The 18,987-nt window shown below is 50.2% G+C and overlaps 1 long non-coding RNA gene across 3 annotated transcripts; it reads right to left on the reverse strand.

The window, feature by feature from the left end:
* Positions 1-478: 478 nt before the first annotated feature.
* Positions 479-18,491, reverse strand: LOC147359832 (uncharacterized). 3 transcript variants are annotated; one of them, XR_015141286.1, is made up of 3 exons: positions 18,280-18,484; positions 2,257-2,527; positions 479-1,276 (listed from the first exon to the last, which is right to left on the reverse strand). It is a non-coding gene; the product is annotated as an uncharacterized LOC147359832 (long non-coding RNA). The 3 variants fall into 3 exon arrangements; XR_015141285.1 differs by lacking the exons at positions 479-1,276; positions 2,257-2,527 and adding exons at positions 9,960-10,603; positions 10,738-10,972 and having other exon boundaries at positions 18,280-18,491; XR_015141284.1 differs by lacking the exons at positions 479-1,276; positions 2,257-2,527 and adding an exon at positions 10,653-10,972.
* Between the last annotated feature and the right edge of the window lie 496 nt (positions 18,492-18,987).

Raw genomic sequence — 18,987 nt, forward strand, 5'->3', positions numbered from 1 at the left:
GTGATGTGAGGCAGCCCCCAGCTCCCAGAGCTGGCCTGGCGCTCTCAAATACGGCCGTGGTGGTCTCCGGTGTAGAACACGCAGCTTCATACGAGACCAGGTCAGACCAGGCCCCTCTGCCGGATTGGGTTGAGACAGAAGACTTCTCTGTCGTCACATCTGAACACAGGCCAAATGCGGGCATCGTCCATGCCATAAAGAAGACCTACTGTGTGCATCCTGTCCTGCCTCATCTGAGCAGCTGCTGGCTCTTCAAAGTGGGCAGCTTTAGCTGGCCCCTGGTCTGTTCTCCTTCCAAAAACTTGCTGTTGAGATACACAGTCTCAGGACAGCTGCCCCACCCCATTCACCCAAACAAGTCCTTCCTGGGCCCCCCTCCTGGGCCCCCCAACAAATACACAGTAAGCCTGTCTTACTGTGTAAGACACCCAGGGACAGGGTGTCGGTGGGCTTCCTCTGGAGCCTTGAGGAGGACTACTTTATTCTTCAAAATGTTTATTTACATGACTGATCAGTAAGTCCATTCATGCTTTCAGATTAAACGACGCATGGGACTTCCCTGGTGCTCCAGAGGTGAAGACTCCATGCTCCCAGTGCTGGCGGTTCCATCTCCAGTCAGGGAACTGGATCCCACATCCAGCAACTAAGGGTTCCCACACCGCAACCAAAGGTCCCTGCGCCACAGCTAAGACCCGGCACAGCCAAATCAATCTGTATTTTTTAAAGAAGATTATAGGACACAGAGTATCAGCATCATCACTGCACCTGCTTTCGAAAAGCACCATGTGGGCAGCACAGGACCCCATGAGCTCAGCAGCCCGCAGGTGCCCTGTGCCACCTGCCCTGCTAACCAGTGCTGCCCTCAGCCTCTGGAGCTGGAGGAGCCTTCAGGACAGGCGCGCGACCTGCGCATCCTGACTCTCAGGCCAGCATCTAGTCCAGAGTGGGTGTGCCATTGGTGTAGACCGTGGAAGGAGTGGGGAACTCTATGTGGCATGAGCCACCCATGCACCAACTGCCCCAGGACCGGGCAGGAGGGCTGCAGACTCTGGACTCTGGTCAGCATCAGCATCAGTGGGAAGCACTTGAGGAGTGTAGGCAGCAGAACTGAAAGCCCAGGAAACTTGCGGAGGCCTATCTGGGGGAGCAGGTGAAACAGCGAGGAGGTGACAGCATAGTGGAGGGTCGAGGTCGGTGTGTCAGCTGTGGACGCAGAACTCGAGTTCGAACTCTTCTGCATGCAGGGATGAACCACTGGGACCTTTCAGTGAAGAGCCTGGAAGTGGTTTGAGTAAAGGCAGGAAAATCAGCGAGGCCCACAGTGAGGGCCTGGCCTGGCGGGCGTGGGGCGCTGGGAGGGGAGGCACTGATGGCAGGTGCTGCGGCTCCCCAGGCAGCCCTCTCCCACCGGGCCCAGATGCTGCGCCCCAGGCAGCAGCACGGCTTGGCCCATCTGCCGCCAAAACGTTCTGTGTTCCTGAGTTCTGCTTTGTCTTGGGCTTGTCAGGAACTGGGGACCTTGAAGAACTCCCCAGATTCAAACAACGCCCACCATACACACACACACACACACACACACACACACATAGCTGAACATCTCAACTCCCATCTATGCTACTAAAGAAGGCCTTGTGAAATGAAAGATTTCCTGCCATATCGGTGGGCAAGAAATGTCACAGCCATCAGCTATTTCGGGCCTCCAAATGTGAGTGAGGGCTCCCAAAAGGGAACGTGATGCCTGCGGCCTAGCAGATGCCGCCACCCCCACAGTGATTGCTGAGGAGCCATCTGCCGCTCCTTAAGGTGAACCAGGAATCAAGGATGTGAACAATCCAGAAACAGGGTTTGACTCCAGCGAGCTGAGGGGCTTCCCAGGTGGCCCTAGTGGTAAAGAACCCACCTGCCAATGCAGGAGACATAGAGATGTGGGTTTGATCCCTGGGTTAGGAAGATCCCCTGGAGGAGGGTATGACAATCCACTCCAGTATTCTTGCCTAGAGAATCCCATGGACAGAGGAGCCTGGTAGGCTACAGTCTGGCTACAGAGCCGGACATGACTGAAGTAACTGAGCATGCGTGTGCATTATACATATATAACTGAATCACTCTGATGTACACCTTAAACTAACACAGCATTGTAAATCAACTATACTTCTATTTGGGGAAAAAAAAATATACAATTGTGCTGGAGTAAGGTGGCCCCTAATCCAACACAACTGGTGTCCTTATAAAAAGGGGACTCTTAGACACGGGCACCTTTTCTGCTGCCAGGTCCCTGCGTTAGCATGGATGGTCTCGCGGAACTGCTGCAGCCTCCTGATGAAGAGGATCCAGCAGACGCCTGGCTCGGAACCCAGTCATCTGCGGCCCTGAGACACCGTCTGCTACAACAGGTGGATTCTCCACAGGACGGACAGTGGCAAAGTCGTTGAGGTCGTTGTGAAGTAGGAATCCAGCACACGGACCACGGTCTGCAACCATGTGGCCACCATCTGTGCCTGGAAGCACAGTACCACCCACAGGACACCTGTGATGGGGAAGAGGAAGCTGACTGCCCATACCCAGGCCCTGCCCCCCAAGCAATAAAGACATCTAAAGGTTTCCTCAAAAACAATAGCAAAAGATTATACTGGAGGCCCCAACCAGCACAACAGGACAAGGAAAAAAGATGTGTTTATCTATAGCAACATGATCATGTACATAGAAAATTCTAAGAAATCTACCGAAAACCTACTAGGACTAACAAAAGAGTTTGACAAGTTCATGGATACAGGTCAACAATAAAAAATCATAAACTATACATAGCCACAAACATAAAAAAAATAAAACTCTATGTATATCACAAAACCATAGAATGCATAGAGATTATGGCAGAGGCTCCCTAAGATCACTCTCAGGTTTGTTGATTCATTAGAACTCAGGATTCAGCTATACTCCTGCTCATGGCAATGATTTATTGCACAGAAAAGATATGAAGCAAAATCCGCACAGAAAAAAGACTTGGGGCAAAATGTGAAGGAAACCCAGTGCAAGCTTTTAGGAGTCTCTCCCTGTGGAGTCACACAGCATGAACTTAATTCTCTGAGCAATGAGTTGGGACAATACGTGTGCAATGTTGTCTATGAAGGAAGCATATTAGAAACCCAGTGCCGAAGCTTCTCATAGGGGGCTGGTCACACAGGCGCCCTCTGCCCAGCAGCAACCCAAATTCCAGACTCTCAGAAGGAAATCACAAGCTCAGCATAAGCCACATTGTTTGAACCAAGAGTTGGGCACAGCGAGCCATTCTTATCAGTTTATCAGTTCGGAGAACTATGGGAACTCTCCGAAATCAAATTCCCAGATGACCAAGGCCAAGCAGACCTTTCTGAGGGTGGCAGTCTCAGGTCTGCTACGTTTCTTCACAGTGATAAACAACAAAATACGTGCAATGCAAGTCTACGGAAAACTACAAAACATTTCTGAGATTTTGAAAGATAAATAGAGAGATGTACCAGGTTCATGCATCAGACTCAATAGGGATATCAGTTCTTTCCAGGTTGACCTAGAAAATCAACACAATTCCAATGAAAATCCTATCAGGTTTTATTGTAGACATTGACAAACACCTTAAGTATGTATGGAAACATGAAAGACTTCAAAAAGCCGAAACAATTTTGAAAAGGAACAAGGTTGGAGGACCTGATTTCAAAATGTTCTGTAAAGCTGTAATGATTGAGACAGTATAATAGTGTCCTAATGGGAGAAGGCAATGGCACCCCACTCCAGTACTGTTGCCCAGAAAATCCCATGGGCGGAGGAGCCTGGTGGGCTACAGTCCATGGGGTCGCTAAGAGTCAGACACGACTGAGCGACTGATCGACTTCACTTTCACTTTCCACTTTCATGCATTGGAGAAGGAAATGGCAACCCACTCCAGTGTTCTTGCCTGGAGAATCCCATGGATGGAGAAGCCTGGTGGGCTGCAGTCCATGGGGTCGCACAGAGTCGGACACGACTGAAGCGACTTAGCAGTAGCAAGGGAAACACACAGATCAGCGGACAGAATAGAAAATCCAGAAATATACTACACACATTTCTTTAAACAAATGGTAATAGAACTATTAGATATCGATATTAAAGAGAAAGAACCTCCACCCTTACCTTACAACAGATACAAAAATTAGCTTGAAATGGACCATGGACCTAAATATGAAAGCTAAAATTATAAAAACTTCTAGATAAAATGTAGACAGATTTCCTAAATAGGACACAAAAAGCACAGACCATTTAAAAAATTTTTTGATAAACTTAAAAGCTTTTGCTCTTGAAAAGGAAATAAAATGACAAGCCACAGCTTGCAGAAAATATTTGCAATACATGTATTTGCAAAGGGTTACAGTTGTATCCAGATGTACAAGTGTTGTTGTTGTTCAGTCGCTAAGTCCTGTCTGACTCTTTTGCAGCCCCGTGGGCTGTAGTGCACGAGGCTCCCCTGTCCATGGGATTCTCCAGGCAAGAATACTGGAGTGGGCTGCCATTTCCTGCTCCAGGGGATCTTCCCAACCCAGTCTCCTGCATTAGCAGGCAGTTTCTTTACCTCTGAGCCACCAGGGAATGTCATAATTAGAAGACACTCAACCTAATTTTTTTTAGATGGGCAAAAAATTTTAGGAAGCTCATAAAAGAAGATACATAGGAATTTCACCGGCAGTCCGGTGGTTGACTCTGTGCTTCCACTGCAGGGGGTGCAGGTTTGATCCTTTATCAGGGAACTAAGATCCCGCAAGCCTCTAAGCCAAAAAAAAGAGAAAATTTCCTTAATTGAATAAAAATGAAAATACAATATATCAAGTTTAAAAACTACATATAAAAAAGAAGATACGCAAACGGCCAGTAAGCACATGAATTGTTTTCAAAATCATTAGCCATCAAGGACATGCAATTTAAAACCACAATGAAATACCACTCTACATTCAGTAGAACAGCTAAAATTAAAAGATTTACATTAGCATACTGCCAAAGATGTAGAGCAACTGGAATTCTCATTTACTGTTGATGGAAAAGTAAAATAATATAACCACTTTGGAAAACAATCTGGCAGTTTATAACAGATATTTACAGAATGAAAACCACAATCACAGAAAACTAACCAAACTGATCACATGGACCACAGCCTTGTCTAACTCAGTGAAACTATGAGCCATGCCGTGTAGGGCCACCCAAGACGGATGGGTCATGGTGGAGAGTTCTGACAAGATATGGTTCTCTGAAGAAGGAAATGGCAAACCACGTCAGTATTCTTGCCTTGAGAACTCCATGAACAGTATGAAAAGGCAAAAAGATATGACACAGAAAGATGATCCCCAGGTCGGTAGGTGCCCAATATGCTACTGGAGAGGAGTGGAGAAATAACTCCAGAAGGAATGAATAGACGGAGCCAAAGCAAAGACAACACCCAGATGTGGATGTGACTGGTGATGGAAGTAAAGTCCAATGCTACAAAGAACAATATTGCATAGGAACCTGGAATGTTAGGTCCATGAATCGAGGTAAATTGGAAGTGGTCAAACAGGAGATGGCAAGAGTGAACATTGACATTTTGGGAATCAATGAACTAAAATAGACTGGAATGGGAAAATTTAATTCAGATGACCATTGTATCTACTACTGTGAGCAAGAACCCCTTAGAAGAGATGGAGTAGCCCTCATAGTCAACAAAAGAGTCCAAAATGCAGTCCTTGGGTGCAATCTCAAAAATGACAGAATGATCTCTGTTCGTTTCCAAGGCAAACCATTCAGTATCACGGTAATCCAAGTCTATGCTTTAACCAGTAAATGCCGAAGAAACTGAAGTTGAATGGTTCTTTGATGATCTACAAGACCTTCTAGGACTTAACACCAAAAAAAAGGTGTTCTTTTCATCATAGGGGACTGGAATGCAAAAGTAGGAATTCAAGGGCTACCTGGAATAACAGGCAAGTTTGGCCTTGGAGTACGAAATAAAGCAGGCAAAGGCTAACAGAGATTGTCAAGAGAACACATTGGTCATAGAAAACACCTTCTTCCAACAACACAAGAGAAGACTCTATACATGGACATCACCAGACGGTCAATACTGAGATCAGATTAATTATATTATTTGCAGCCAAAGATGGAGAAGCTCTATACAGTCAGCAAAAACAAGACTGGAAGCTGACTGTGGCTCAGATCACGAACTGCTTATTGGCAAATTCAGACTTAAATTGAAGAAAGTAGGGAAAACCACTAGACCATTCAGATATGACCTAAGTCAAATCCCTTACAGTGGAAGTGAGAAGTAGATTCAATGGATTAGATCTGATAGAGTGCCTGAAGAATTATGAACAGAGGTTCGTGACATTGTACAGGAGGCAGTGATCAAGACCATCCCCAAGAAAAAGAAATGCAAAAAGGCAAAATGGTTGTCTGAGGAGGCCTTACAAATTGCTGAGAAAAGAAGAGAAGCAAAAGACAAAGGAGAAAAGGAAAGATATACCCATCTGAATGCAGAGTTCCAAAGAATAGCAAGGAGAGATAAGAAAGCCTTCCTCAGTCATCAATGCAAAGAAATGTGCAGAATACATCATGTGAAATGCTGAGCTGGATAAAGCACAAGCTTGAATCAAGATTGCTGGGAGAAATATCAGTAACCTCAGACATGCAGATGACACCACCCTTGTGGCAGAAAGCAAAGAAGAACTAAAGAGCCTCTTGATGAAAGTTAGAGAGGAAGTGAAAAAGCTGACTTAAAGCTTAACATTCAAAAAACAAAGATCATGGCATCTGGCCCCATTACTTCATGGCAAATAGATGGGGAAACAGTGACAGACATTATTTTCTTGGACTCCAAAACCATTACAGATGGTGACTGTAGCCATGAAATTAAAAGACGCTTGCTCCTTGGAAGAAAAGCCATGACAAAGCTAGACAGAATATTAAAAAGCAGAGACATTACTTTGCTGACAAAGGTCCGTCTAGTCAAAGCTATAGTTTTTTCAGTGAAGAAGTGAAATGAAATGAAGTCACTCAGTCGTGCCCAACTCTTTGCGACCCTGTGGACTGTAGCCTACCAGGTTCCTCCGTCCATGGGATTCTCTAGGCAAGAATACTGGATTGGGTTGCCATTTCCTTCTCCAGGGGATCTTCCCAACCCAGGGATTGAACCCAGGTCTCTGCATTGCAGGCAGATGCTTTACCTTCTGAGCCACCAGGGAACCCTGGTGGATGTGAGAGTTGGACTATAAAGAAAGCTGAGTGCCGAAGAATTGATGGTTTTGAACTGTGGTGTTGGAGAAGACTCTTGAGAGTCCCTTGGACTGCAAGGAGATCAAACCAGTCTATCCTAAAGGAAATCAGTCCTGAATATTCATTGGAAGGACTGACTGATGCTGAAGCTAAAACTCCAATACTTTGGCCACCTGATGTGAAGAACTGACTCATTTGAAAAGACCCTTGATGCCGGGAAAGATTGAAGACAGGAGGAGGAGGGGACGACAGAGGATGAGACGGTTGGATGGCACCACCGACTCGACGGACATGAGTTTGAGTAAACTCTGGGAGTTGGTGATGGACAGGGAAGCCCGGCATGCTGCAGTCCATGGGGGTTGCAGAGTCAGACACGACTGAGCGACTGAACTGAACTGAACTGTATGATCTAGCAGTTCTATTCCTATATTTTTATCCAAAGACTTATATACTATACAAGTGTCCATAGAAGCTTTATTCATAATAACCAAAAAAAATTTGACTAAAATGTCCAGGGACAGGTAAAGGAATACACTCATTGTGATAGTTATATAACAGAATACTACTCAGCCATCAGATCAGATCAGATCAGATCAGTCACTCAGTCGTGTCTGACTCTTTGTGACCCCATGAATCGCAGCACGCCAGGCATCCCTGTCCATCACCAACTCCCAGAGTTCACTCAGACTCACATCCATCGAGTCGGTGATGCCATCCAGCCATCTCATCCTCTGTTGTCCCCTTCTCCTCCTGCCCCCAATCCCTCCCAGCATCAGAGTCTTTTCCAATGAGTCAACTCTTCGCATGAGGTGGCCAAAGTACTGGAGTTTCAGCTTTAGCGTCATTCCTTCCAAAGAAATCCCAGGGCTGATCTCCTTCACCATGGATTGGTTGGATCTCCTTGCAGTCCAAGAGACTCTCAAGAGTCTTCTCCAACACCACAGTTCAAAAGCATCAATTCTTCGGTGCTCAGCCTTCTTCACAGTCTAACTCTCACATCCATACGTGACCACAGGAAAAACCATAGCCTTGACTAGACGAACCTTTGTTGGCAAAGTAATGTCTCTGCTTTTGAATATGCTGTCTAGGTTGGTCATAACTTTCCTTCCAAGGAGTAAGTGTCTTTTAATTTCATGGCTGCAGTCACCATCTGCAGTGATTTTGGACCCCCCAAAAATAAAGTCTGACACTGTTTCCACTGTTTCCCCATCTATTTCCCATGAAGTGATGGGACCGGATGCCATGATCTTAGTTTTCTGAATGTTGAGCTTTAAACCAACTTTTTCACTCTCCACTTTCACTTTCATCAAGAGGCTTTTGAGTTCCTCTTCACTTTCTGCCATAAGGGTGGTGTCATCTGCATATCTGAGGTTATTGATATTTCTCCCAGCAATCTTGATTCCAGCTTGTGTTTCTTCCAGTCCAGCGTTTCTCATGATGTACTCTGCATATAAGTTAAATAAGCAGGGTGACAATATACAGCCTTGACGTACTCCTTTTCCTATTTGGAACCAGTCTGTTGTTCCATGTCCAGTTCTAACTGTTGCTTCCTGACCTGCATACAGATTTCTCAAGAGGCAGGTCAGGTGGTCTGGTATTCCCATCTCTTGAAGAATTTTCCAGAGTTTGTTGTGGTCCACACAGTCAAAGGCTTTGGCATAGTCAATAAAGCAGAAATAGATGTTTTTCTGGAACTCTTGCTTTTTCCATGATCCAGCGGATGCTGGCAATTTGATCTCTGGTTCCTCTGCCTTTTCAAAATCCAGCTTGAACATCTGGAAGTTCACAGTTCACGTATTGCTGAAGCCTGGCTTGGAGAATTTTGAGCATTAGTTTACTAGCATGTGAGATGAGTGCAATTGTGCAGTAGTTTGAGCATTCTTTGGTATTGCCTTTCTTTGGGATTGGAATGAAAACCGACCTTTTCCAGTCGTGTGGCCACTGCTGAGTTTTCCAAATTTGCTGGCATATTGAGTGCAGCACTTTCACAGCATCATCCTTCAGGATTTGGAATAGCTCAACTGGAATTCTATCACCTCCACTAGTTTTGTTCGTAGTGATGCTTTCTAAGGCCCACTTGACTTCACATTCCAGGATGTCTGGCTCTAGGTGAGTGATCACACCATTGTGATTATCTGGGTCGTTAAGATCTTTTTTGTACAGTTCTTCTGTGTATTCTTGCCACCTCTTCTTAACATCTTCTGCTTCTGTTAGGTCCATACCATTTCTGTCCTTTATCGAGCTCATCTTTGCATGAAATGTTCCCTTGGTTATGGATATATAAACTATTGTACATATCAAAATGAAAGAATGACAGTTACATGGAACAATATTATAACAAATTGTTCTCTGACCACAAAATAACTAAACTCAAAATTAACAGTAATTAAAACTACATTTGAAACTAAAATATTCTTTGTTGACTGCTCATTGAAGATGCAGAGTTTCTCACAGGGACACTTCCCAGTTTGGGCAGAGCAAATGTGGTGCTGGACTGCCCAGCACAGCCCAGGAGGGCTCAACATTTTGGTATTGACATCACACTGTCCATGTGACAGCTGAGGAAGCCAATACACACACTTTCAAAGGTACAGTCCTCCCCACCACCCACAGCCCAGGATACAGTCCATGCTTTCTGAGGGTCCTCAGGGCCCTGAGTGGTCTGCCCCTGGTGACCGCTCAGCGCCCCCCAGTTCCTCCTCTGCACACCTCACCTGCACCAATCTGCCTGGACTCCGGGCCTCTGTACCTTCCCCTTCGTGTCCTCAGGACCACAGAGGACCACAACAGCCCACTAACTTGGCTCCTTCTGAGAGATGAGATCTTCAGAAGTCATTCCTCTGGGATGAGGCCCTGATGCCCCACCAGGGCCAGACGGCCTTTGCCTCAGGGTCCCCAGTCAAGCCCTCGCCTGCCACGTGTGTGCCCCACTTACTGTAATTTTCCGTAATGTATGTGGTGCCGCCACAGTCACCTGATGCCCAGCAGGGTACATGGCACACAGCTCAATAAGTCTCGTCCTTGTTGGGTTGCCTTGTGCATTAAAGAGCACACAGCACTGTCTGGGTCCAGTGTGGGGGTGCGGTGGCAACGCGAGGGCTCCCTCACTGTGCAGGAGACACTCACAGAAAAAGGATTAGTCCTCCCACCGGTGATTCTCTCAAGAGGCCCGGGAGAGTGTCCCGGCCGCCCGGAGGAGCACTCCATCCCGGAGACGGCGGGAGGCAGCAGGCAGGATGCTGAGTGCCAGTTCACAGGCCATGGCTTCCAGGGGCTCAGGAACCACCAGAGTCCAGCAGCAGCCCCGCCGTGTGCAACCAGCACAAGAAATGCCACGAGGCTTCCGAGGAAAACGGGGCTAGAAGCACAGTACTCAGAAATGTCACCAACGATACACTCGGAAAGTCTTAACGTGATAAAAAGGACAGCACAGGTTTACTTATGTTACGTGGTTAAGAAATACAGGAATACTACAATAAATGTGGGATTTACCTTGAAGAAGACGTGAAGCCAGTTTACAGACGTGGGTGGGGAAAGGTTGTGGCTTGTGGATTATTGCGAAGTGTCTGAAATCGGATGGGAAACTGTAACATGGATGTCGGGGTGTGGCTCAGCATGGTGCTGACTGGTGAACTGAAGCAGCTGGCGGATGTCTGAGGTGTGTGTCCTGCACATCTCTAGGTGGTTGTTCATTCAGCTGGGTGCAGTTTTTACTTTCTGTTTCCACCTATTTCTCATAAACAAAATTGCACATAAACAAAGGAAGTTTGAGACTTCCTGGGAGGTCCAGTGGTGAAGACTCCAGGCATCTACTGCAGAGGGCATGGGTTCAATCCCTGGTCAGGGAACTTAGATCCCGCGTGCCACACAGTGCAGCCAAAAAGAGAGAAAAATAAATCTGCCTGTGTTCAAATTGTTCCCAAATATATCAATCATGTTGAAACAAATTCACATTTTCAAAACAAGCATTTTAGCAAAACTGTATTTTTTTAGGATTCCCTCCTATAACCAGGTTTTTTCAGTAACACCACAAAGAGATCCAGCTGAACCAAGGGTACTCACCCAATGGACAGAGAAGCCCTGGTGGGCTGTGATCCAAAGGGTTGCAAAAAAGTCTGACACGGCTTAGAGACTAAATAATAACAACAACGTCATAAAATTGTATCATGAAATTCCTCAGGCTGTGGCTCAAGGACCCACACAGGCTGAAGAGGATCCTGGGATCAGAGTCTCCCACCTGAGGGATGTCGACCAGAAGCGCTGTGGTGGAAGATGCTAGGGAGAGAGGGTTGGAGCAGGGAGGATGAACATTGATCAGCCTAAGTAGGTGTCCGTCACCACCACCAAGCAAATGAGCCTAGCTCTAGAAAGGGGCTCAGGTCACAAACCCAGGACTCCACGGCAGATTCTGAGGAAACTGGTTTGGGAAAGTCTTTACTTCTCGTCCGCTGCAGAAGGGAAAAGAGAAGAGACATGTTCCTAGGACCAGGCAGTAAGTGTAAGTGTTAGTCACTCAGTGGTGCCCGACTCTTTGTGACCCAATGGACTACAGCCCACCAGGCTCCTCTGTCCTCGGTCCTGAGATTTTCCAGGCAAGGATACTGGACCAGGCAGTAAGGGCTGGCCAAAAAAATTCACAGGAAGAAGTAGGGCCAGGTGTGCCACCCAGATCCAGCCAGAGCCCAGGTGACGGTGAACAAGCTGACCTCAGGCCCAGACCCTCACCCAGGACTCACTTGCAGGCATGGGAGCTGGGGAGGCCTCTGGGCCAAGGGCAAGGAGGCCTGAGTGGCAGATGACTAGGATGGCCAATACCCCCGGGTTGGGCTCTAATCCTGTGTCAATCCCACTATCTGACCCTCAGCTTGGTGACCTTATCAGAGCACCCTGGTGTGTGCTTGCCGGCCTCAAGTTGCTCCCCTTACAGCAGCTATTCCTCTGTGAGCCCTGAGCGTAGGCAGATGAAGACCCCAAGTGTCCAAAGTCTGTCACCGCAACTGGATGTCGAGCATGCAGACCCTGACCTCACCTCTGGGTCATCTGACTTTTAAGACAAACTCACTCCCCAAAGGTGACAGACAGCCCTGCCTGCCGTGACCTCATGGTGTTTCTCCCAGCCAGCCGGCAAAAGGCGAGCGAAGATTTAAACACTGCTCTCCAGATTCAGGCCTAAAACCAGGTGGCCCTGTCCCCTGCCACTTCCCTCCATGCTCACAGAGACTCCTGATGAAAGGCCCCCAACTGTTCTACTCCAGATTGGGCTGAGCTGAGGGCTGGGAGCGGATCTGCCCTCAGCTGCAGGGCTGGCCAGGGCCTGTCGCAGAGGCACCCGGAGCAGGGATGGACTCGGTTCAGGAGCTGTGCAAGGGCTGGGGAGGCATGCGGCAGGCAGAAGTCGGTGTGTGCGAGGGGGTGCAGGTGGGGAGGTGCGGGCAGGCGGGGATGTCTGGACTTTACCCAGAGGCCGAGGAGCGAGGGAGGTGGCAGGGCCAGTGAATTTGCTCTGCAGGGCTCACTTAGAGCCCAGGAAGTGCTGGAAGTGGACCCAAGGACCTAGCAGTGACGAGGATCCTGCAGCCCCAGTCCCAGGTCATATAATCATGTGAACTGTCTGTTAAGCTCCTTCTTCCATTCAAAACCCTCCGAGCCTCAGCCTCTCACCAGGTGTAAGATCCAAAGTCCCTGTGTTCCCCTCGACACCTCGCCTCTGTCTCTACGTGGCCACCTCTGTCTTCAAGGCTCATTCCCCTCCACCTTGCAGGCCTGATGGCTGGTCTTCAAAAGTGCACCCCAGCTGCTCGCATGCACAGGGCCTTTGCACTGGCTGTCCCTCCATCAGGAAGGTTTTGCCCTCAACACCCTCACTTCCTGTCCCACATCCGGCTCTAGTCTCCTCCCAAGAGCTGCCTGTTAGAGAGGCCCTCTGACCTCTCTGCACTGCGGGCCTCATTCCCACCTGCTCAGCCTTCCCCACATCACTCCTCCTCCCACCCTGCATCACCACCACCCTCACCTCCTTCTCTCAGTCGGCAGCCCACGTGCCTGCCAGCAGGCAGCAGGCTTCTGCTGGGTTCCCTGCAGCGGTGAGAGATGGCGGCAATGCCGGTAGTGGAGCAGATAACCGGACGCACGGTCCTGACAGAAGCCTTACGAGACGGCGTCACAAGCCGGCTGATGGGGGGCTGAGGTTTCAGAAGGCCAATGTCCACAGTCACCCCTTACCCTTACTGGCAGGCAGTCCTTGGCTAGGGTCCCCCACCTCCATGACCCTCTGTCTCCCCTCCCAGGCTCTGAGAGTGCCCGCCAGTCAAGGAACAGGGCCAGGGAGCCTGGGGTTCTTCTCCCCCTCCAGCTTCAGGCCTGCCCTTCCCTGGGCTGCTCCTGGCCATGGAAATGGAGCCAGAGAGAGCAGAGGTTCTTTGTTTGCTCCCTGCTGTCCCCACAACGTGCCTGGCACCTGGCAGGCTGTCAAGATCTCTGGGTTGATGAGAAAATGCATTTAGCTCTTCCCCTGCGCCAGACACAGCCCTTGCTGTGTTACACACGTCACCTCATTCAGGCCTCACACAGCGGGGGGAGGAGGTAGCACATCGCCCACCACGACAGATGAAGGGATAGAGGCACGCACATGGGGGCCGCTGGGGCCACATGGCCACGCTGAGGCCCAATGCGCAATCACTCGACGCTGCTGATGGCAGGACCTGAGGCGGGCTCCCACGCTGGGGTCTGCACTAGGAGCAGACATCAACCGAGGGTCAGGGTAAGGAGTGACACAGGTCCGGGCTGAGGCTTTTGGAGTCCGAGGGCCTGAACCCAACCACACACATCCCCAGCAGCCCGGTCCCCAGCCCCTCCCCTCTGTAATGCTGCCGCGCCCTCCTCCTCCTGGCTGCCCTCAGATGATGCTTCGTAAAAGGCAGAGAGGGCACTACAGGAGATGCTGCCAGGCTCCAGGGCCTGACAGGGCCCTCCTGCCCCTGTCCTGGCCTCTAACTCACCCCTTTACGAGGGGTGACGGGATGACCCCCGTTGGTGACCAAGGTCTCATTCCCAGAACACTCTGCCTCTAACTAGCACCTGGAGACGTTTTCCTCTGAGGCTTTCTCCCCGACTCTGGCTGGCAGGACCCCAGGCTGGTGCGCAGGGTCCCCTGCTTCTCCCAGGCCACTGCCTCCCCAGGCCTCTAGACGCAGGGAGGGGCAGCCGTTCCCTCAGAAACCCAGAGGCTCATCCTCAGACACTCAGCTAGCATCTGGCCTGCTTCTACCACTAGCCAACGTGCCTTCTCCAGCTCTGTGGTGGGAATTCTTTGAGAAAAGAGGAAAAAAGTTTGTGTGTTTCTTGAGCACCTATTGTGTTCTGGGGCCTGTCCCGGGCTCAGGGGTGCAGAGCAGTATGTGCTGTGACTCTCGTCCTCCCACAACAGCACCTGTCTTCCCCAAGTGGAGCCTGCATCCAACAGGGGGTCAGAAAGACCTCTTGGCAGCATGCAGAGAGGCTGAGGCTGGAGGCAGGAAGAGCAGGCCAGAGACTCGGCAGCCTGCCCCAAACCCCAACCTTGACAGCTGGGAAAAGGCAGGAAGCATGGGCTAGTCGTGGGGACCTGGGAAGCCCAGGTGCTTGGAGGGTGGTGCCTCGGTGCCTCGCCCAGAGGAGGAGGTGTCTGTACCATCTGCCTGGGGTGGGGGGTATTAGGGCTGTCAGCAGTAGTGGAGGGTGCTGGTAGTCAGGAGCCAGCTGACTCTGTGGGGCGCAGACTGGGCAGATCCCTCCCAGGAGCTCCCCATCAGCACCAGGATGTGACTGCAAGCCCGCAGACCTGCGGTTAAATAGGACTGAAATGATCATGCGGCCGATATAGCTCGATGTGCGCTGGCCACATGCGGACTGACCCCTCCCCACAAGGGATATGGGAAGTGAAGGGGGTGCAGACAGAGGGCTCCAGGTTAAATAAAGGCCCCTGTTCTTCAACCATCTTCTTGAGAAGATGGCTGTAAAAGGAAGCTTGTTAAACCTACAAAGCATCCTCAGCCAAGACGGGAGCAAAGATCCCTGAGGGCCTCGCCAAGCTGGCACGCAGAGCAGAATCTAATGAGGTAAATCTGAATGGGGACAAACTGTGCAAAAGCCAGTGGCCCAACACCAGAGGCTGTCTGACTCAGCATAAGTGAGTGGGAAAACACTGAAGTTTTGTCTGCAGAGAACTCCTGTAGAGCCCGAGGGGAGTGCGAGTCCCTGCAGCACTTCCATCCTGTGCCTTCTGCAGGCTTGTGCTGCTCTTTGAGGCACAGGAGGCCTAAAGCCTGTTGCCTTTCTGACTTACTGATTCCTGGGTGACCTCACCCACTCCCGTGGCTTCATTTGCCGTCTAAAAGCTGATGAGCCTCAAATGATATCTTTCTAGCATACACGGCGGGCTCTCCCATGGGACCGGAGCAGGAAGCATTGCCTCCTTGAATGAACTCCTTGGAGGCTTCAACAGCACCCACTCTCAGCAGCACTTCCAAACCTGATTCGGGGTCTTTGCTCTAAACCTGGTCTTGTTCCCTCTGGGTTGGTGTCACCAGAGGCTGTAGCACACAAACCAGTAACTGTGTTGCTGTCCCTGTTCACACCCATGCTGGATACCAGTCCACCCAGTACCCACAGAAATTTTCTCAACCCCATCCACTTCGCTCCTTGGTACCACCCGTGTTCAAGCCACCTGCGTTACTTGCTTGGGTAACTGTGGCGGCCTCCTTACTGTGTTCGACTTAGCGGCTTTCTCTCCAGTCCATTCCCACACTCCCTTCTTAAAGCCCTTCAAGCTTTCACGAGGCCCTTAGGACGAAGATCAACAGTCCCATGGCCGCCAGGCCTGCTCACAGTCTGGGCCCTCTGTCCTCCTCCACACACACAGCAGCTCCCCTCCTCCGGCCCATCACTTCAGCCAGCCTCTTTCAGTCCCTTCCTGGGAGCACACTGACCCAGGGCCTCTGTATGGGCTGTCATGCCTGCTAGAAAGTTCTTCTCCCACCAGAAACTTCCCTTGTATCATTTCAATCATCACTTCTTCCGGGAAGGCTGCCCTTAGCTGACTGGGTCTAACCCACACACCACACCTTCTCTGGGCACCACACATTCATCACAGCAGTAATTTGACATTTATGTGTGATTTTTCGATTCACAGCTGCTCTCCTCTGTACTCAATATGGCCAGTAAGGTGGGAATAATGCCTGATTATGACATTGAACCCCTGATTTCTAGCACAATGCCCTCCATACAGTTGATGCTATATATATATATAAAGAAAGCAGTACTGGTACAAAGGGAAATACAGATGGTGTATCAGAGTTCTTACATATTAAGAGATTTATTTTAAGGAACTGGCTCACACAATTGGAAATAGCAAGTCCGAAGTCTGCAGAGCAGACCAGCAGACGGGAAACTCAGACAATTTCTAAAACAGTGCTGAGGCACAACTACTTCTTCCCTGGAAAAACCTCAGTTTTCTCTTCTTAAGGCTTTCGAATGATTGCTTTTGGTTGGTTAACCCAAGATAAAGCCCACGCACATGATTGAGGATAATCTACTTTACTTTAAAGTCAACTTTCATAGCAATGACTAGGCTAGTGTTTGACCAAATTCCTAGGCAGCACCATAGCCCAGCCAAGCTGACCCAGAAAATGTAACCGTCACAGACGGCAAAGAAAGCATCCACCCAAGGAGAGGCCAACAGTGAGATAATACTGGAGGTGGAAGAGGCTTGGACCATGATAAGCTTATTTTCACACGCTGGAGGAAATCCCAGCAGAGATATTCTATTAAGAGCCGAACATGTGGAGAGGAGATCTCTGAAGAAAGCTCAGTCCTGGTCCCCAGGGCCAGAGTGATTCAGCCACGATTACAGTCTGGGGTGTCGGAGGAGGGTGGGGGTAGGCCTCCCATTGTGAGGTCCAGGTAGAATGCTCAGCTCAGACTGACCCCAGTCCTGGCTGATCTTCGACTGCGTCCTCACCCCCACTCTACTGTCAAGCGTGAGCACTCTGGCTTATACCAAGATGCCACCACCTCCTCCTGTTCAAGAGCAGACACTCGCAGAACCAGTGGAGGTCATGAAGACATGGCCTCACTCCTGCCAAGGTCAGACCTGCAAATTTCTCAGTAGATGGCTCTAAAACGGGGAAGTGCTATAAGGACTCAGAAATCTGCGTTCTTAGAAACTGATGAGGAATGCAGTCTTGGGTTCTTGAAGAATAATAAGAAAATTCAAGAATCCAGAGAAGAGCGGGCACAGGAGGGGCACCGCCAGGGAATTTGGAATAGGGCAGCTGAGTCAACAGAAACAGAAACCAAGCTGCAAGGAGCCGAGTACCTGGACACGGGAGCCCCTGGGAAAGCTGCCACAGAAAGTCTCTGAGCACCTGGGACTAGAAGAAAGCATAGCCCGGCGTCCAGGTGTCCAAGATAGAATGTCACCAGGAGGAGGCTGACAACTAAATGCAAGATCCCCAGGAAAGGGCACCCTCTCCAGGAAGGAAGGTGACGAGTTTTCATTCAACAGATGTTCACTGGTCATCTACCTTCACGACACCTGGCCCTTTGCTGGATGCTGGCGAGTCACACAGTCCTTGCCCTCGATGTGAAGTGAGTGAAACGGGCTAAAGAGCTAACTGCATAGGCCCAGGCAAATGCTGTGACAAAGGACACATCCGTGGGGGCAGCCTAGAGGGCGGGACCAGGAAACTCCACAGAGGAGGCACCTTGAGAGGAAAGCTGGCTGGACAGAGAAGGGGTGGAACATTCGAGGCTGCAGGGGCCCAGCACATAGGCCTGGAGGCATGGAGAGCTGAGCCTATTAGAGCAGAGAGAGCACGGAGGAGGTGCAGCCTCTGACCTCACAATACCCAGGCCCACTGGGCCAGCCTTGCGACTTGCAAACTCTGGTGCCCTCCTCCAGCCCGGGCGAGGCCCGAGGCCCTGGGCAGCCTCCAGGTGCAGGGTCCTCCTGAGGGCCGCACCCTTCCTGCTGCCCTGGGGCATGTCTCTACTCACCAATTATGAGGGGCTTCGGCATCAGATCGAGAGGCTGGTGCGGGAAAATGAGGAACTGAAGAAGCTGGTGCGGCTCATTCGGGAGAATTACGAGCTCAAGTCAGCGATCAAGACACAGGCGGGCAGCCTGGGCATCAGCGGGTTCAGCAGCGGGCTCAGTGAGGCGGCGGCCAGTGCTTCTCCACACCAGGGTAACTGCAAGAGGCTGAGTTCAAGAAAAGCAGGGAGGGAAGGGTGAGACCGCAACCACAAGGGAGGGAGTCTGGTGTTCAGGTCTGGGGAGAAGGGCATAGACAGCAAGAAACATGAGGTCAGCAGGCCCCCTGGTGGGGGGCGGTGAGGACACAGGACAGTCAAGATAGAAGGACAAAACTAGGTGCCAGCCCCGTTCGCCCCACAGCAGGAACCCTTGCCCGAACCCTCCCCTCAGGTGAACTTGCAAGCAGTTCCACAGACTGAATTTTCCAGCCCTGAAACCCAAACGTGCTGCCCCACTGGACCCGACTCAGCACCCACCCTCCGCTTCTCCACCCCGCCCCTCCACCCTCCCCCCCGTCCCTCCCTCAGCACCCCAGGCCTCTCCCCCGTTCCTCTCCACTCAGAGGTGACCAGAAGGCAACTAGCCACCTGAGTCCAAAAGCCAAGCAGAGAAACAAGAACTGAGGCTTGAGGTTGGAAATCACTAATGCGTGACACCCCTGGGGCTGG

The sequence above is a fragment of the Bos grunniens genome, chromosome 14 (genome assembly GCF_055505025.1).
Source record: "Bos grunniens cultivar Pamir isolate PY7600 chromosome 14, Bosgru_T2T1.0, whole genome shotgun sequence".
NCBI lineage: Eukaryota > Metazoa > Chordata > Mammalia > Artiodactyla > Bovidae > Bos > Bos grunniens.